This window comes from Engystomops pustulosus, chromosome 1, assembly GCF_040894005.1.
Source record: "Engystomops pustulosus chromosome 1, aEngPut4.maternal, whole genome shotgun sequence".
Classification (NCBI taxonomy): Eukaryota; Metazoa; Chordata; class Amphibia; order Anura; family Leptodactylidae; genus Engystomops; species Engystomops pustulosus.
Window position 1 is genome coordinate 221,693,205 of NC_092411.1, and position 18,921 is coordinate 221,712,125.

Sequence of the window (18,921 nt, forward strand, 5' to 3'; positions counted from 1 at the left end):
GCTGGAAGATGAGTACTGATTTTATATTTTTTTAATGTGCTGTGGGCAGTATTCTGGCTACTTATATATTGGGGGGGGGGGGGGGGGTTTATAATGTTTTTAAGCTGCCAATGTGAATATTCATCATTTTCTCCCTGTGGTTACCAGCGTTGCACTCCCATCCAGCAGAGGTGATGCCTTACTAGTATACAGCGTGTGAGTATTGATATGTATACAGATTCATCATCACATATAGAAATATGTCTCTAATAGATAGGGGCACAGTATATATATCTAATAAATGGAGGATGGTATTTAATAGAAGGGGCACACTATATTGCCAATACAGATTGCATAGCATCTATCTTTATTTATAAATGTTTTTAAACGTAGCGGTAATAGATCATTGTATGATTTGTGGATGTGCAGTCCAGTTCTTTTTTCTCTCCCAATGTTGGCTTGGTACTATTCAATCCCCTCATTTATTTAGTTTTCATTTATTTAGTTTTTTTGTCTGTTACCAAAACTCTGCCCCGTTTTGACCCCAGTGTTTTTTTAAATTAGCAGGAGACTGCATATAGGGGCCGCCTACTTTCTCTCAGCCAGTGTCTGAAACCACATAGAACAGTGAGTATTCAATACCTGTTCACACATGATGAGCATTTTAGTCCTGTTCATGTGGTGTGCATGGCATCTGCTGCTTCTGTGGTGTGGTGCTGGTAGGGACCCGGAGCCATGGGGACTATGCCATGTGATGCTGCACATAATAGCGTAGGGACCCACTACAACAAGGTCACCGTGAAGTGGTTAGTGGGCTTATGCAATTTGATCAAAATATAACAAAGAACCTCGATTTTGTTTTGTAAATGTTGCCTTGCAGCAATCGATGATTGTATGATTTATTGTGTGGATGTCTAGTCCAGTTCTTTTTTCTCTCCCAATGTTGGCTCTATTAATACTTACAGGATGCACAGTATGAATTAAAAGGGGAACTGCATGTATTCATTTTTCAGGGGTACTGTATATGTGTAAATTACGGGGCTCTGTACATGTAAAATAATTTGAGATACTGTTTATATATGTATATAGGGACCGGGATCTGGTCCTGGTGCTGTGGTTCTGTACAAAGCTTGGTTCCAGTACTGTACTTACATATTGAACTCCAAACTGATGCTGTATTTATGTACTAAGCTTTGTTCTGGTCTGGTTATCTTACTGTTGCAGAAAGTTTTGTTTAAGTTGTACTCTTAGAGACAGAGGGGCACATTTACTGACCTGTCCCTGGCCCGTTCCCCGATGTGTGTTGTCCGAAAAGAATGAACTCTGCCCTTCATCTGTCGCTTCCCTGCACAGGTCCGCCGGAGTTCACCACCATTTGAATATTAAATCCTGCGCTCAGTATGAATCAGTCGGATCGTCCAACGGCTCGCCCCCCGATTTCTGTCGCATGAATGCCGGCGCCACTGCGCCTAAATCTGATCGTGTGCAACACAATCCCCAGTTAAATGCCACAGCGGCGCAAAATCAGAAAATTTTGAAAATCCGACTAAAGTGCGTTCTGCAGACCCTTAGTAAATAAGCCCCAGAATATTTTGCAAAAAAAAAAAAAAAAATAGCTAGAGGCTCATGCAATACTCGGCTTGGTCATGTTGCCCGTGCATAATCTATTAAGAGGCCAAAGGATATAAAAAATTCAATACAAGATACGTTAAAATGGCATGTGTCATAAACATTACATTCATCATAGCCCCTGTGAATATTATCCAATGACATCAGTGTAAATAAAATGTTGTTTCACCTGCAACTTTGTTTTTGGAATTGATTGCAGAATGAAACCTGAAGAAAATAAGTGAGCGGACACATTGATCAATGATAAGTAATAATTAATACATCATTCACACTGTCATAAATAAGTCAGCGTCCAATAATAGCCATTTAAGTTTCTCTTGTCTGTGAGACTTTGATTGATTTCTCGGGTTGTCCTGATTTCCCCCTGTGATTCGGTTAAAATACTTTGTTTAATGTAAGATATTAATCTGCTCAACCCTCAGATGAATGTAGCTCCAAAACAATAAAATACAAGTTTTTGCCCATTGATTCTAATGTAGCGTGTTTGGTATTTGTACATGTAAGTGAATGTGGCATTTCAATAGCATTGATTACGCTGTGTGGAAGCTATTCATTCATTTATACATTGTATCTTTCCTTTGGGACTGATCGCTCTAGAGGTAAGCATTGCTTCTTGGCTTTGCTATGCAAACCTCAATGTATATTTAATTTCATTAAATATATTGACATTAAATAAATGGGATTGCAAATTGTAGAAACAGGTTTACTGTCAGCACATTGTGACAATTAGATTTCAATGGTAATTAACATTTATGTCGGACGGACAAAGTACAAACCACAAACCTCATTCAATAGAAACAATGTTTAAAATATATTGTATGGAGATGGAGAACATAATTCAGAATGATGTAGGCTATGTACTGTACAGTGTCTCTTTGGAAATATAAGAACAGCTTTCTATTTTTTACTTTGCTTTTGTAGACTCATTTGAACATTTCCCTTACTGTATATGAAGCACAATGCAGATGAAAAAAATCATACAGTAAGTGTATCACTACCCACCCCCACTTAATTTAAAGAAAAACTCAGCAAAATACTGATTGACAATTTATAATGTGGATAAAAATCCACTTATATAAACTATACAGATCCGTTATTAAAGTTAGCTCACATGGACACACGGCATTCACTTATTGAAAACAATACATCTGTGATGTCCGAGTTTTGTAGGCCGTGTTTTATCAGTGAGATCTGGTCACTCTCTGATGACAGTAGAAGAGATTGCCTGAGCCCCAAACAAGGGCAGGACCTCCTCTGAGTTTTGTGACCTGGGCAGTCAGCTCATACACAGCACATCTATAGATTTGAGCCCATTGAAATCCATTTGTCTTTGCTCCATCCTTTGAATTAACAGGTAGAACACAGCAAAAGCAATGTTTGGAGGTGTCCTTACTCTTGGCTTGAAAAACCCAGTTATCAGTAGTACACAAAAGTTTTCAAGATAACACTATTTTGTGGAATTGCCTTGTAATGTTAAATCCTCTGTGTCTATGAATGGTCACCCATGTCCAGTTGTGTCATCAGATAAAAAAATTTTCAAAACAATATTATTAGTTACATTGAGTGGCCCCCTAGTTTGTTAGAGGGTTGGTATTAGTGGGTTATGTTTGGATCTTGTGATTTCGTATTGAATTTGTTTCATGAAAGTCCTTAACCATGTTCAAGTTTAATTAACACTTAAAACATTAATATCTCATAAGAAGGGGGTAGCACAATGTACACCACAAGCTGGCAGGTCCCCACTTTATAAATATAAAGTACACAACTAAAATACACATATAACCTATAAGTGGGGGGGGGGGTCGCTGTCCATTTTTTACCTGTTACTGACCCTTTAAGAGAAGGAACCAGTCAGCTCTAAAGTCCCGTGGTACTCAGCTTGCATATAGGGAGATTCACTCAATATGTCCATTGGTAGAAAAAAAAAAAATAAAGGTGGTGTATCGTTCCTGTACGACCCCCTGCTCCCGCCTGCACTGAATGCATTTTTTATCTGGCTGAGCAGACTCACCACAATGTTATGCCGAACATTGTGGGTTTGGGTTCCAAATTCGGACCAAGGCTTCAGACAGATGTTTGGGATAGCTGTTCTGACACACCCCTGCCTGTAACCCTCTATATATTGCTGGCAAAGCCTATGACACCAAGTAGATGCCAGAGCACATGCCTGTACCAATCATAGTTTTTAGCCGTCTGTCCAGGTTCAAATCTTTTTTTTACATTTGGCCGAACCCAAACCCTATTGATTCTGCTTATCCTTATTTAATTTCTAATTATTATTTATTTATATATGACCATTGATTCCATGGTGCTCCAAAATCAATAAAGGGTTCACAAACATTACATTAAGACAAGAACAAATGCAAGTACATCATGTGCCAAAATGAAAGCGACATTAATGAATAAGCCAATATAATAAACATGAAGTGTTAAAGAAAACTAAAGATCCTTACTCATTCCAAGAAGCTGAAGTAAGATACAGCACTTGCTTAATGATAAATCTGGCACATTGAGGCAAAAGTGCACCTTTAACATACAGGGGTAGATTTAATTACCTGGTCCTGTCGCGATCCCGTGGTGCGTTATCCAGCAAGGATTCAGGTCTGCTGCGATTCACTAAGAGTCCTGCATCCGTCGCTTCTGCGCCGAGGTCCGCCGGAGTTCACCTGCTTCTTCCCAGTGCTTGTAAGTGCGTGTCTTGTGACCTCCGATTTCTGTTTTGTGCAAGCCGGCGCCGAAGTGTCAGAATCCGATCGAGTACGTCAAAATCCCAGAGGAATTTGGCGCAAAACTGAAATTGTTGGGAAACGAAAATGGGTCCGACACACCCTTAGTAAATGAGCCCCACAGTGTACAACACTGCTCCTTCGAGTCGCTGACATAAATGTGTGCCAAACTCTGACTTAGCGCGAACATTTGGTGCACATTTTTCTAAAGTTTCGGAAACAGCATAAAAAACTGGTGCAAACACTTCATAATTACGTGAGTAAGCTCCAAAGATGTTCCTTTCAGTGCAAAGCAAGACAGAAAACTGGCCAATATATCTGCCCAATATGTTTTGGTGAGCATCAAGACACATAAACAGTGAAAGACCTCCTCTTTATACAGAGCACTTTTTTATGGCAAATTTTCAGTTCCCCCTTATAACATTAATACTAGCCATCCTATTTGAAAAAGGCCACCCTCCAGAATACCATTTTAAACTGGACTTTGAGGGAATCTTAAAAAGGTTTGGCTGTTTTTTAAGCTGCTTTTTAAAGAGAACCATTTCCCTAAAAATCCACTTTTCAGTCATATTTTACATAGGTGTCTCAAAGAGGTTTATTTTTTTGCTTTCTTTTATTTTTATCTGTATTTTATTTCTTAAAACATGAATATAGAGACACTATGTTCAAAATGCAAAGGGGTCAATTCCTAAATTGAGACACAAAGTTCAAGTCTCGAGAGAAAAGTATATTTAACTATATCTCCTGGATGACAAAATTCAATAATTAGCCATCCTGTACCTGCTTTACACACTTGCATACATCTTGTAGCAATTGAAAGACTTTCTGACGTTCACGGTCCAACAGTCTTGCTCCTGTCCTAGACATCTGTCTTGCATGACCTAATATTGTGACACAGCCTGTCAATGGTCTCCGCTATCCTACCATTGTTTGAGTGTCTGGAACTTGAACAGAATAATCTATTACTCTCTGTCAGGATCTTGACAGATTTGTTCTTTTATGATGCTGTACGGCTTATCCCAATTGAAGTTTTGAGACATGTATTCTATATAGCAATTGATTATATCTTTACAATGTTATTATTCTTTTATTTTGCTTTCGTTTTAGGGCATTTTAATAATACAGAATATGTAGAGTTGGAAAAATGGTATTTTATATCATGGCACTTGAAAGTTTAATAGTTCCAGTTGATTCCGAATTTTGCATCTAGAATTTATGGTATAAGCATCAATTCGGGGTTTATTGAGTCTTCTATATCTAAGTTATAATTAAATTAGTAACAGAATCTTGGGTACGTGACACAAGCCCAAACCCTGCAGCTCTTCTTTTATTTCTGCAGTGTGTTATATTCGACTATTAGGACCCAGTTCTGAATTATGTGAAGGGTCAGTTGTTTACTTACACAAATAGGGCTAGGTCATGACCCCCAGATGAAAACCAAGGGGTTTCTTGTGTTTATACTTGGTTGTGTATGTAAAATTGGCTGGTGATTCCTCTGTGGGTCATAACCAGATTATTTTGTACCATTTATAGTCATTGGGGTGGAGATATCATATGTAGGCTCTGGCCTCCTGATGTGTAAGAACACTTGGTCAGGTGAGGTGATTCACTGATCTACGACACCAATGTAATTCAGGGGAGTATAAATTATAAGTCTAAAATATAACTTTTAATGACATGTAGATAAAAACAGGGAGACAGTAAAAAAATGATAATAGGTATAATGATAAACACAATAAATACTTGCAAGAAAGGGCGATAACCGCCTTGCCAGACCAAAACATATATGATTGTTTATAGCTGTCAGACTTATATCGATTTGCTGTCCGAAATCAGCAGTAAGTGTGAGCTTAATTATACATGGAACTACGTCTAAGAAATGATTATATCTTTCTTACCATGTAAGATATCAGTCATAGCCAAATCATGGATATTCTCAAGAGCTATCCTTCTACTATCGTGATGATGAAAGCCTTGTCAGCAATTTCTCCTTATAATTCAAGGCAGGAAGTGTAGGAGTTAGAAGACAGACAGCTAAAAAACATGAGGTGTAAAGCGAAAGGTGATAAGACTACGATATATCGCCATAGGACTGTGGTGACTATCTCTAAAATAACCTAATAATAATGCTTTGACTCCGGTCCACAGACATAAACAGCTGCCACCTCCACTGGAACCTGTCCATAGGATAGCAAAATAGCTGCTATGACCCTGAAAGAGAGAGGTCCCAGGTTAAGTTGAAAAATCTTGTGCCTTATATTATTTACTTCTCACTCTCAATATTATCTGTAGATAGGGATCAGGCTCATAATAAAGCATAATATAAGATTTCAGTTTGGCCAAAAATGAACAGGGTAAAAACACCTTAATTAGTATGAATTTAACTGATGGATGGCAATGTCCAGGGGGACAGACATTACAAAATGATTCATGTAATGGAATAAGATATGATCAGAGAAAAGAAGCTAAGGTTAGAAAATCTTAAAGGGGATATCGAATAGGAATAGGAACTTCTGATACAAAAATCCATAATGCTATAAATATATGAATACAACAATGCTCAATATCATTAATCACAAAATGGAGATTAAATAATTTGCTTTTATCATTTACAAATTTTATGGAAATTCTAAAGTATGCACAATTATCTCCAAGATGACAATCTACAACTCCCATGATCATTCAGTTCTCAGTAACTCCCTTTTATGCCCTGCTACCAGTGATGACGTAACAGACTGTCCTGCTCTGTTTCCATAGTAATGATGTGTGTAACTGCCATTACTGCACATTACCTCGCTGAGATGACGTCTCACCACAACACTGGTCATATTGGGTGCACTGGAAGCAATGGACTACAGCCAAACTTAGTGGTGACCACGTGACCTTCCCAGGCAGGGGCAGGACATGTGATGTGGACATGTGACCAGTAGCTATATTCTGTCCTGTGTCTCCTTGATAGGGACACAGGCAGAGGGCTGATTAAAGGGCCAATAGCATCTTAATTATCCATCATAGTGTATGTCCCCAACATTTTTGTGCTAAAGGGAGCTAAATTTTAACTAACTTTAAATAACTAGCTTATTCCTGGAATACCCATTTAACCTGGGAACATTTATGGTATTATCCAAGTTGCTCTTGTTGCTCAAGTTGTTGTTGCTGGGTTTTTATGACATTAATTCATATAAATCTTAGGGCCTTCTGGTTATCCAGAAGCTCATTTTTAACATGGCAGGGTTTGTCCCATTTATTTTAGATGCCTCCCAGGTGATCACCATGTTGCAAGATAAATTACCCCCTTAGCATGACAGTTAATTAACCTCATTTGTAACCTCACTAGTGAATGTTTAAGCACTAGTGAGTACATTTCTAAAACACCCATAGACTTCTCTGTTCATTTGACCATAATACTTTGTTCCATCCTATAGGTTACACTCTGATTTTCACATAGGAAGGGGGCTTTCTGTAGCACCACATCTGCATAGCCTTTGCCTGAATGAGGAAGTCTTCTGTGGATGAGCAGTTCCTCAGTAAATGCTTGTATTGTCGAAAAAGAATTCCTCTCCCCATCTGAGCAAGGAATTTGTAGATGTAGGTTTCCTGTAGATGATTTTGTGAAGTATACCTCCTGATGTTTATGTAGGGTAGGTGTGAAGGGTGAATTTAAAGCATGAATGTAAGCCAGAGTTGTTCAAATGATTCTTTTAACTGTTTTGATAGATGTAGACATCCTCTATGTAGAAACCCCAGAGGCTCACCAACTGAATCCAATGTGGACCCTCGTTGTCAATTATCGACAATTGAGAAAATTGAGTTCCCATCAGCCTAGGAACAAGTTGGCATAGCTGCGGGCAAAGGAGCTTCCCATTGCTGTGATCCTGAGCTGGTGCTACATCTTGTCATTAAATGTAAAAATGTTGCATCAAAATACCTGTGGAAAGGTATCTTTCCATGTTATATATGAATGTCATAAAAGTAATTTTTCACCATAGTCCCCCTCTCATTTTACTGCTCATGTTTTTAGCTGGATGTCTTCTATCTCTTATAATTCCTGCCCTGAATCACCAAGAAACATTGGAGACAAGGCTTTCATCATCATTAAAGTAGAAGGATAGCAACTGAGAATATCCATCATTTGGCTTTTGACTGATAGCTTACACAGTAAGAAAGATCTAATTTTTTCTTAGACCTAGCTCACACTTACCATTCATGCTCCCTTTAATTACATTGGTGTCGTAGGTCAGGGAATCACTCCATCTGACCCAGTGTACTTAAGCCCCTTCTCCACTGGCGTTTTTCACGCGCGAGTTCTGCGCGTGCATTTGACGCGCAGAACTTGCATTGCACTCTGTCCCATTGTATTCAATGGGTCTTTCTTCATTTGCGTTGTTTTGCACGCGCGTGCTTGCGTTCGTTTGCACGCGCGTTAAAATCGCAGCATGCTCTATTTTTGCGAGTCACGCGCAATTTTCACGCCCCATTCAAGTCTATGGAGATGCATCAAGAACGCATTGCACTCGCAATCATTGCAAGTGCAATGCGAGTGCAATGCGTTTTAAACGTAAGGGTTGCTAGGTGACCAGAATAACAGTATTTCCCCTGCTCGCGAACGATCATTTAATTAAAAAAACACAATGAAGAACATTGAAGAATAGAATAAAACCAGTGAACACAGTGAAAACAGTGACCACAGGATCATTTAAGAGAAAAACACAGTGCAGAACACAGTGCAGAATAGATTACAGATGTTCGGCACATCTGCTTACTTGTCGGGAGATACGCGCGGAGCGGTGCGAACAAAATAGCATGTGAAGAACAATATATATGTGTGTAAAGAACACATTGCAGATGTTTCCATACATCTGCAATGTCTTCTTCACACATATATATTGTTCTTCACATGCTATTTTGTTCGCACCGCTCCGCGCGTATCTCCCGACAAGTAAGCAGATGTGCCGAACATCTGTAATCTATTCTGCACTGTGTTCTGCACTGTGTTTTTCTCTTAAATGATCCTGTGGTCACTGTTTTCACTGTGTTCACTGGTTTTATTCTATTCTTCAATGTTCTTCACATCTGCTAACTTGTCGGGAGATAATATACGCGCGCGGAACAGTGAAGAATAGATCGCAGATGTTTGCAACTTATCAGAAGACATTATTTTTCAATTAAATAAAACATTTTATTCCCGAACCTTGGTCCCTTTGAAAAAGTCCCATTGACTTAAAAAAACGCGCGTGAAAAACGCACCGAAAACGCAAAAAAACGCGAACAAAAATGAAACAAAAACGCAGCAAAAACGTCAGTTTTTCACGCATTGCACCCTGACGTGAAACGCAACGCTAGTGTGCAAGAGGCCTTACACATCCAACAAGAAACCCGTAAAGTTTATATCTCCCATGAATCCAGCCAATTGCCTGCACTGCCGGATAACTGTCAGGTAGGACATGCCTGAGTCTTTTTCTCTAACCTATGCCTGAAGGGCACAAGCTATAGCTAGTGGGCAGGCATGGGGCATGAACACACTGCACCGGACCACTTTGTCATCAGGCAAGCTCCACTTTACACCCCTTCATCCCTACATGGAGGTAGTGTAGCAGAGGAAATAAATGCAATTCCTGGTGGTACACAATGAATTGTGATTATTTCAAGGCTCATATGTCATAAAACTGGCAAAAGAGGCTTGATAAATGTCCCTGAGTGTTGTGAGACACTGAAGGGGTTAACTGTGGATGGGCGGTATGTTTCCCCTAGGTTTTGCTATTATGCAAGGCCTTAATGCTGAGGTTGGGTGTCCAGCACCTTGGACACAGGTGATGGGAGCAGCCTAATCAGTCTTTTTTTTAAACCGCTCAGCAGAGCTGAAAGGGTTGTCTCTCTGAAAGGAGGCTGGAGAGCACACAGCCCTGACCTCTGTGCCTGGAGCAGCCAAGTGATTTTTTTGTTAGTGGTGAGTTAGAGAATCACTGTATAGTTAGCACCCTGACGGGTAGGATATTATTTGTTTTGATGCCTGAATGTGAAGGCTGTTTTATTTTGTTCCTGCTGCAATAAACGCAGGCTAGACCTGTTTTGGACTGTACCTTGGTGTCACTGTCTTGAACTGCATCACAGCACCCCGCTACCACGGTCTCTACTGGGCCAAATCTCCCACATATGGTGGTCCCAGGCTAATCGGCAGCAGCAGCAAGCCATGCTCCAGCAGCAGCAGGAAGAGTCCCAGGCTAATCGACAGCTGCAGCAAGCCATGCTCCAGCAGCAGGAGGAGAGTTCCCGTCAGCAGCAAGCCATGTTCCAGCAGCAGGAGGAGAGGTCCCGCCAGCAGCAGGAGGAGAGGTCCCGCCAGCAGCAAGCTATGTTCCAGCAGCAGGAGGAGAGGTCCCGAGCCATGTTCCAGCTGATGATGGAAAAGTTTTCTGGCATTATGGCAGCACCGCAAGAAACAACTACTGAGGGGTCCCATACTGGTTTGCAAGGGTACCCGGATGTCCAGCGTTCCGCACGGGCTGCAGTACAAAAGGCTTTACAAAAAATTACGGCGACCGATGACGTGGAGGCGTATCTCACTGTGTTCGAGCGAGTAGCTGAGCGAGAGGAGTTACCAGCTGAGCAGTGGGCAGATGTCCTGGCACCGTTCCTGACAGGCGAGTCGCAGAAGGCTTACTACGACCTGAGTGAAACAGAGGCCCGTGAGTACCCCCAGCTAAAGGCAGAGATTCTGGCTCGTCTTGGGGTCACCATTCAAGTTCGTTCCAGCCGGGTCCACCAGTGGGCATACTCAGAAAATCTACCCCCACGCTCCCAAATGCATGACCTGATCCATCCTGTCAAGAAGTGGCTACAACCAGAGGACTGCACCCCAGCACAGATGGTGGAGAGAGTGGTTCTTGACAAGTTCATCCGTTCTCTGCCCTCTCGGCTCCAGCGATGGGTTGGACAGGCCGGTCCCACAAATGCTGAGGAACTTGTGTCCCTAGTAGAGAGATATCAGGCTACGGAGGATCTTCTACTTCCTTCTCCCACACGAAGCAGTGCCAGTGACAAGGTCACCAAACCATCTGGTAAGACTGCTACTGCAGAAAAGGGGAGACAGGTCAGGTTGGGAGGGGGTTCATTGGGGGGCTCGGATACACAGAAACCCAACGAGGCTCGTGACAGAGGTCATAGCCGTATCCAGTGCTGGCGATGCCATGAAATGGGCCATATTGCTGTCAACTGTCCCCTGTCAGTGGAGCCAATGGACTGCAACCAGACCCGGCGAATGTCCCTGTTTGCCCGGCCGGTTCTGGCAGCAGAGTCGGTCACGGATGCAGAACCCCAAGTGTGTATGGTCACAATCGGTGGTCACACGGTGGAAGCCTTGCTAGACTCAGGGAGTCTGGTCACCCTGGTGCGGGGAACTTTGGTTGATCCTGGACTGTACAGTGGGCGTAAAGTGGGAGTGTTATGTATACATGGGGACACTCGCGAATATCCCACTGCCGTCATCAACCTACATACACCTTGTGGTACTATCACCCATGAAGTGGGGGTGGTGGGGACCCTGTTTCATGAGGCTATTATCGGCAGAGACTTACCGGTGTTTTGGGACCTCTGGAGACGAAGACCCACCTCATGTGCTGTTGCAGATAATGGACATCACGTGTGTCCAGCCTTGGCCCCTGAACCCTTTGAGGCCAATGTACCCACACCAGCAGTAGGGGTGACCCCATGTGATGAATTCTCTCCCCTAGAGGTCCTAGCTGGTGAGGTCGAGGGCCACGAGGAGGTGGCCGACATGCCGGACCTTGAGATTTCCCGTGAAAGTTTTGGGGCTGCACAGCTACAGGACCCTACCTTGTTTAAAGCACGGGAGAATGTTAAGGTGATAAATGGGGTACTCCAAATACCAGGGGCTGACAAAATGTACCCCCGAATGGTGATTGTTGGGGAACTGTTGTACAGGGTCGACCAGATACGGGGTGAGGAGGTTGAGCAACTTGTAGTACCCCAATCTCACCGTAGGCTGGTGCTAGATTTGGCACACAAACATGTGCTGGGAGGGCACTTAGGTGCTGAGAAGACCCGAGAGAGGATCCTGCAGAGAATTTTCTGGCCCGGGGTGTGGGAGGAGGTAAACCGGTATTGTAGCTCCTGCCCTGAGTGTCAACTTACTGCCCCGGTGTCCCACTTCAGGAGTCCTTTGGTCCCGCTACCAATCATAGAGGTGCCATTTGAACGGATTGCAATGGATCTGGTTGGCCCCACAGTTAAATCCACAAGGGGGCACCAGTACATCCTGGTTATCCTGGACTACGCTACGCGGTATCCCGAGGCGATTCCATTAAGGAACACCTCCTCCAAAAATATTGCTAGGGAGCTGTTCCAGGTATTCTCACGCACAGGCCTCCCCAAGGAAATCTTGACTGACCAGGGTACCCCATTCATGTCTAGGGTAATGAAGGAGATGTGTAAGTTACTGCAGGTTAAACAGCTCCGCACCTCTGTGTATCATCCTCAGACAGATGGCCTGGTCGAGAGGTTTAACAAGACCTTGAAGGGGATGCTAAAGAGGGTGGTCAGCAAAGATGGGAAGGACTGGGATTGTTTGTTGCCCTATTTGATGTTTGCCATACGTGAAGTTCCCCAGTCCTCCACGGGTTTCTCACCCTTTGAGCTGTTATATGGCCGTTCCCCACGTGGGCTTTTGGATGTAGCCAAGGAGACCTGGGAACAGGAGAGGACCCCCCACCATAGTGTGATAGAACACGTCTCCCTTATGCAGGACCGCATAGCGGCGGTAATGCCCCTTGTAAAGGAGCACATGACAATGGCACAAGAGGCCCAGTCTAGGGTCTACAATAGGTCAGCCAGACTCAGGACCTTTAACCCTGGCGACAGAGTGCTAGTTCTGGTGCCCACCGTTGAGAGCAAGTTCTTGGCAAAATGGCAAGGACCATATGAGGTCATGGAGAAAGTGGGGGAGGTAACCTACAAGGTATCTCAGCCGGGGAGGAGGAAACCCGAACAGATATACCACGTGAACCTCCTAAAGCCATGGAGGGAAAGAGAGTCCCTGATGGCCATGGGAGTAGAAAAAGCGTCTGTCCCCAAGAAGGTGACACCGGAGGTAGGTGTACCCGATGCCAAGGTGCCTGAAGTACGGATCCCGGAGTCCCTCTCCAGGGCCCAGATTCAGGAAGCGAAGGAGTTTGTGCTCCGAAATGTGGATGTGTTCTCTAAGTTACCGGGACGTACTTCAGTCATCAAGCATGACATCGTAACCGAACCCCACATCCGGGTACACCAAAAACCCTACCGGGTCCCTGAAGCGCGCCGGAAAGCCATATTCGAAGAAGTCAGGCAGATGTTAGACCTGGGGGTTATCGATGAGTCTAAAAGTGACTGGTCGAGTCCTATTGTGTTGATTCCCAAACCTGATGGTTCCCTACGGTTCTGCAATGACTTTAGGAAGTTGAACGAGGTGTCCAAGTTTGATTCTTATCCCATGCCCAGGGTTGACGAGTTGATAGAACGACTTGGACAGGCTAGGTTCTTCTCCACCCTTGGTTTTTAATGTTGCAGAATTTCAAATTCACGGTGGAACATCGAGCAGGAAAGCTGCATGGGAATGCCGATGCCCTGTCTCGTACCCACTGTCTGATGGCCAAAAGTGTTCGCCCCCACAGGGTCAAACAGAGGGGGAGGGTATGTGAGACACTGAAGGGGTTAACTGTGGATGGGCGGTATGTTTCCCCTAGGTTTTGCTATTATGCAAGGCCTTAATGCTGAGGTTGGGTGTCCAGCACCTTGGACACAGGTGATGGGAGCAGCCTAATCAGTCTTTTTTTTTAAACCGCTCAGCAGAGCTGGAAGGGTTGTCTCTCTGAAAGGAGGCTGGAGAGCACACAGCCCTGACCTCTGTGCCTGGAGCAGCAAAGTGTTTTTTTTTGTTAGTGGTGAGTTAGAGAATCACTGTATAGTTAGCACCCTGACGGGTAGGATATTATTTTGTTTTGATGCCTGAATGTGAAGGCTGTTTTATTTTGTTCCTGCTGCAATAAACGCAGGCTAGACCTGTTTTGGACTGTACCTTGGTGTCACTGTCTTGAACTGCATCACAGCACCCCGCTACCACGGTCTCTACTGGGCCAAATCTCCCACAGTGTGTTTTGTTTTTTGCATTTGTATCCTTGTTTATTCCTTGGTATGATAGTAGTAGATTCATGCACACTCTGTAGTGTTACTATTCAGACTGTTTTAGTGTGCAATCTGTTCTTTGTGTAAGCCCTAGTTAAAGCAGTTTTGTCATGCTGATCAATATTATGTTTAATATTTTTTGTACTGTGTTTGGTTTTAAACAAAGATATGTTTATCCAACTGGATTAATTTTCTAAATAGAAATTTCTTATATAGTAAAATGAAAACACTAAATATGAGGGCAAAGAGTATTGTGCTTGGACGTTGCTTTGTGGTGAAGGGACAATCCATAACTTTATAATGAGAAGTGGTAGTAGTAGTGAGTTTTTGAGTAAATGGATCTATTACAAAGGTCCATGCGGTATGTACGGTGAGCAGCTGGACCTTGGATAGCTACCATTAGAGACTGAATAACCATTATGAGTTTGGAAGCAGGGACTGAGACTGGAGATTCCATGTCCAATTGCAAGGGAACTACAATCTATTTTACATACCTATTTTCTTCACCAAAATCGTAAACTACTTTTTGTCGGGAGTGCTTTGAAGACCCATCAGAAAATGGCACCTCACCCTTAATGCATAACAGGTAAAAAATGGTTACCCAAATGGTTGTACATTTGCACTACTTACAATGTACCACAATCACAGCACACATGATCAAGGGTAAATTTTCCTGCAGGTCTTCCAATCCGATGTACCTGATTATGGGGTTTTGTAATCTCCTGGAGTTTGGCCATTACTAAATTTAGTCCTGGAATTCTTGTCCAAGGGACCTAGTGAGTCTGATCACCCCACTGGGCTCCTCATCTCAGGTAATAGGCCCTTCCTTTATTCCCAGGTTCTTATTACTATAATGAATTCCCTAGGGTACATCGTACCACAACACTACCAAATGCTGCGGCAGGGTACCACCAGGTCATTCCACAGGTGCAACTAGCCTGAGGTGGTGGCTGAGGTCGAGGTACCTTAGCAGGAAGCGATCTCGGGGTCAGGTTCAGGCACAGGGTCAGGGCAGGTGGCAGAGATGCAAGGTCAAGTCCAATCCGGGGTTTCATTTACATTTCTAATGAGGATGAGTCTTTCACACATTTATCCACTCTCACTAATGAGAGCCAGTCTTTCACATTCTTGTGCACTCTTTTTTACTAATATAGCCTCATTTGTGTCACACACGGGGGTGTGGGAGAGTCTCATGGGACTAAATCTGTGGACTCCCTTGACCACTGCTTAGGATGATGGTACTAGCCGCAACCCGGGACTGGAATCTAAGTGGTCCCTGGTCATCACCAGAGCCCGCCGCAACGCGGGATGGTCTTGCTGCAGCAGTAAGCCACCAGGTCATTCCACGGGTACGACTAGGCCCGCGGTGGCAGCCAAGGTAGGAAGCAGGGAAGGCAGGACCTCTGGATGGCAGGAACTCTGGATGACCACAGGAACACGGGACCGACACAGGAACACGGGACTGCCACATGCTTATAGAATAGCATATTTAGTTATTACATGTTTTGTGTGATTTACTAGTGTGAGTGATCTGTGTGAATGAGGTGCCTACTGCCTTTTGTCAGTCTGTAAATAAATAAGACTTCATTTTGGCAATGTTTTTACTATCCCATACTGGAAAGCATATTTGCATATTTCTTAGTCTAAGGTTCCACTGCCTAATTTTAAGTCAGTATTAGTAAAACTGTTCTAATGTCTTTTGTTAAATGATGTGTATTTAATCCCCTTGCATTGACATATATTTTTATACTGATGCATATCGAGAATATTCTACACAGTAATAATAATCTGTTTCTGGAACTTTGAAGATGAAAAAATTCCTTTTATTAGCTTCACTTTTATAAAGTACATGTTTATACAATTTATTAGATATTGGTGACATTGCATGCTGCAAAACAATACAAGAACAAATAATTGAAGAAATAAAAGCTAGCATAACATTAGGGCTTTATAACACATGTCATAAAGCACAGTTTGTGTTCTGAGCTAAAGGACAGAGCATAGAAAGTTAAGCCCAAATTGGCTTTACCGCTATATTAAAGGATTTAGTGGGAAAAAAAAGACAGGATAGGAGAATTTTTCAGAAAAGTAATGATAGTCTAAGGTAACAAAAGGTCATGCTTCTGTAATGGAGGGCTAGTTCTGCTTTATAATGGGTATTGGATTCATCATGTTTTAGGTTAAAACAATGAACACATTTACATATATTGATATTGAATCTTTAAAGGATCACATATTGTACAAGTTTGTATAAACTTTTTGAATGCCTCAATGGATTTTTTTGTATTTAAATGTGAAAATAGAGCAGAACATTAAATAAAATTTGAAGATAGAGATGTATCTCAATTTCCAATGGAATCTACAGTAAAAACACATATCAGAGGGTTTCCCAGAAATTTTCATTGTTTGTCAATCTTTAGAATTATATTTATAGGGCTGATTTTACACACAGATTTCTCAAAGGGGTATTTCATTGCCTATGAAACGTGGAGAAATAAATAATAATACGGTAAAAATAACCATCAGGCATTACACAATGCAAACAGCATAAGACTCAGGTAGTTTGTGTCAGAACTCGCAAATTGTACTGATGGATCAGGTTTCAGGCTTCTTGCTGGAAAACCACACCCAGAGCTGTCTGTGATTGACAGCTCCATTTCTGATCCTGGGAAAGCTGGGTGTGTCTCTGTAATTCTTTTGTCTTCAGCCGCGGTTTGAGTGATGGACGGCTGAGCCAGTCAGTGCTGGAGGTAGTGTCCATTACTTCCTTATATTCTGCTCAGCCCTTCATTTGGTGCTGGTTATTGCAGTCTATCTGTGTATCTAGTGCTCTTGCCATTGCATTTCTTGATATTCTGTGTATTGACTTCTGCTTTGCCTACTGACCATTCTATTTGCTATACGAATCTGTACCTTTGCCGCCATCTTGTTTTGACCCGGTTTGTTTGACTCCGCTTGTCTGTCTGTATCTGTTGTTTGTCCCTCAGTACCGTTTATCTCCTAGTGTTACCCCACCTTCCTGTCTGTCTTGTGTCGGTTTCTGTTACCAGTGTGAACACTGACCTATATCTGTATTCCGGTTACCTGTCTGCTCCACCATCCAGCAGCTGCCAGACAAAGAAGGTTTTCCTGTTACTTTGTAGGGTCGCTCAGGGACCGTCAGTTAGGTTCCTGATAGTGGGTTCGCCCTTATCAGGGCGGTTTATCTGCTTTAGGCAGGCCCTTAGCCTGTAGGGAGTCCACAGGGTGAGTTCGCCACCACCTACCTAGTCTGACAGCTAGCGCCAAGCCTGGTTGTGGTTGTGTGGTTGCTAGAGAGGTACTGACAGTTTGTTTTTAAGATTGACAAAACTTTATGAGCTTTTCAAAGTAGATTGGGTCATTTCCAAGATTGGCTTTGGGTCCTGAGAAAGAAAGACAGCAATCTCCAATAAACTAGTCATTCCAGTAATTCAGTTATACAGTGGGTGAGCACCACTAATAATCCTGGTGCTGGGATCCAGGCATGAAGAGTCGAAACATTGTGATGTCACTGGGCTAATGGTGTGCTGCTCCTTCATCTATTTGCTGACACTGGATATTACAATTCCCATATGCTTTCTACATGAGGTATGTCTTTCTGACCTCTGACCTTTACATTTCTCATTACATCAGCCCTATTCTTCCTTGTTCTTCCCAGCTCTGTGAAGTAAAAAACAGAATAGCTCAAAGTTGTCTAACAACTGTCAGCTTCTAGGAGATGTTCTTGTGTAGACCTCAGGACTAGCAAAAAACTGCAAGTCGTCTAAGAAACAAGTGTGCTTGCTGTCGGTGGATGCAGAGAAGGCCTTTGACCTTACTTCCTGGGTTTGGTGATTTATACTTGGCTCTGAGAGCAGAAGTGCAGACCAATGGAATTATGTAGGACCCCTTTCCCATCTGAAATGGTCCCCGGCAAGGGTGCCTATTACCTCCTCTCTTGTATGTATTAGCCATGGAACACAGTTGCCATTCGTCCTTTATATCGCCCTTTATGCCGACTATCTTCTCCTTTATATCTCTCAGCCTTCAAACTCCTTCCCAGCCATAGTAGAGGAATTCAAGAAATCGGCTCCCTCGGTAACTTTAAGGTTAACTTCTCTAAATCTGAAGTACTGAACATCTTTCTTCCCGGAACTTCAGCATCTGTCCTCACAATTCCACTTCATGTCATTGTTTATTTTTCTTTAAGAAGATCCTGGATGCTTTATTTAAACATAAGTGTAGGTGGGCACTAATAAGGAAGGTTCCGGATTTCTTAAATGAATTAATATTTATTTGTACATCCCAAAGACATACAGATATAAAAATCAGACCTACAGACGTCTGTGTTAAAAGTTGGTCTTTGTAACAAAAAAACAACTAGCTTGAAAAAATAAAAAAATAAAAAAAT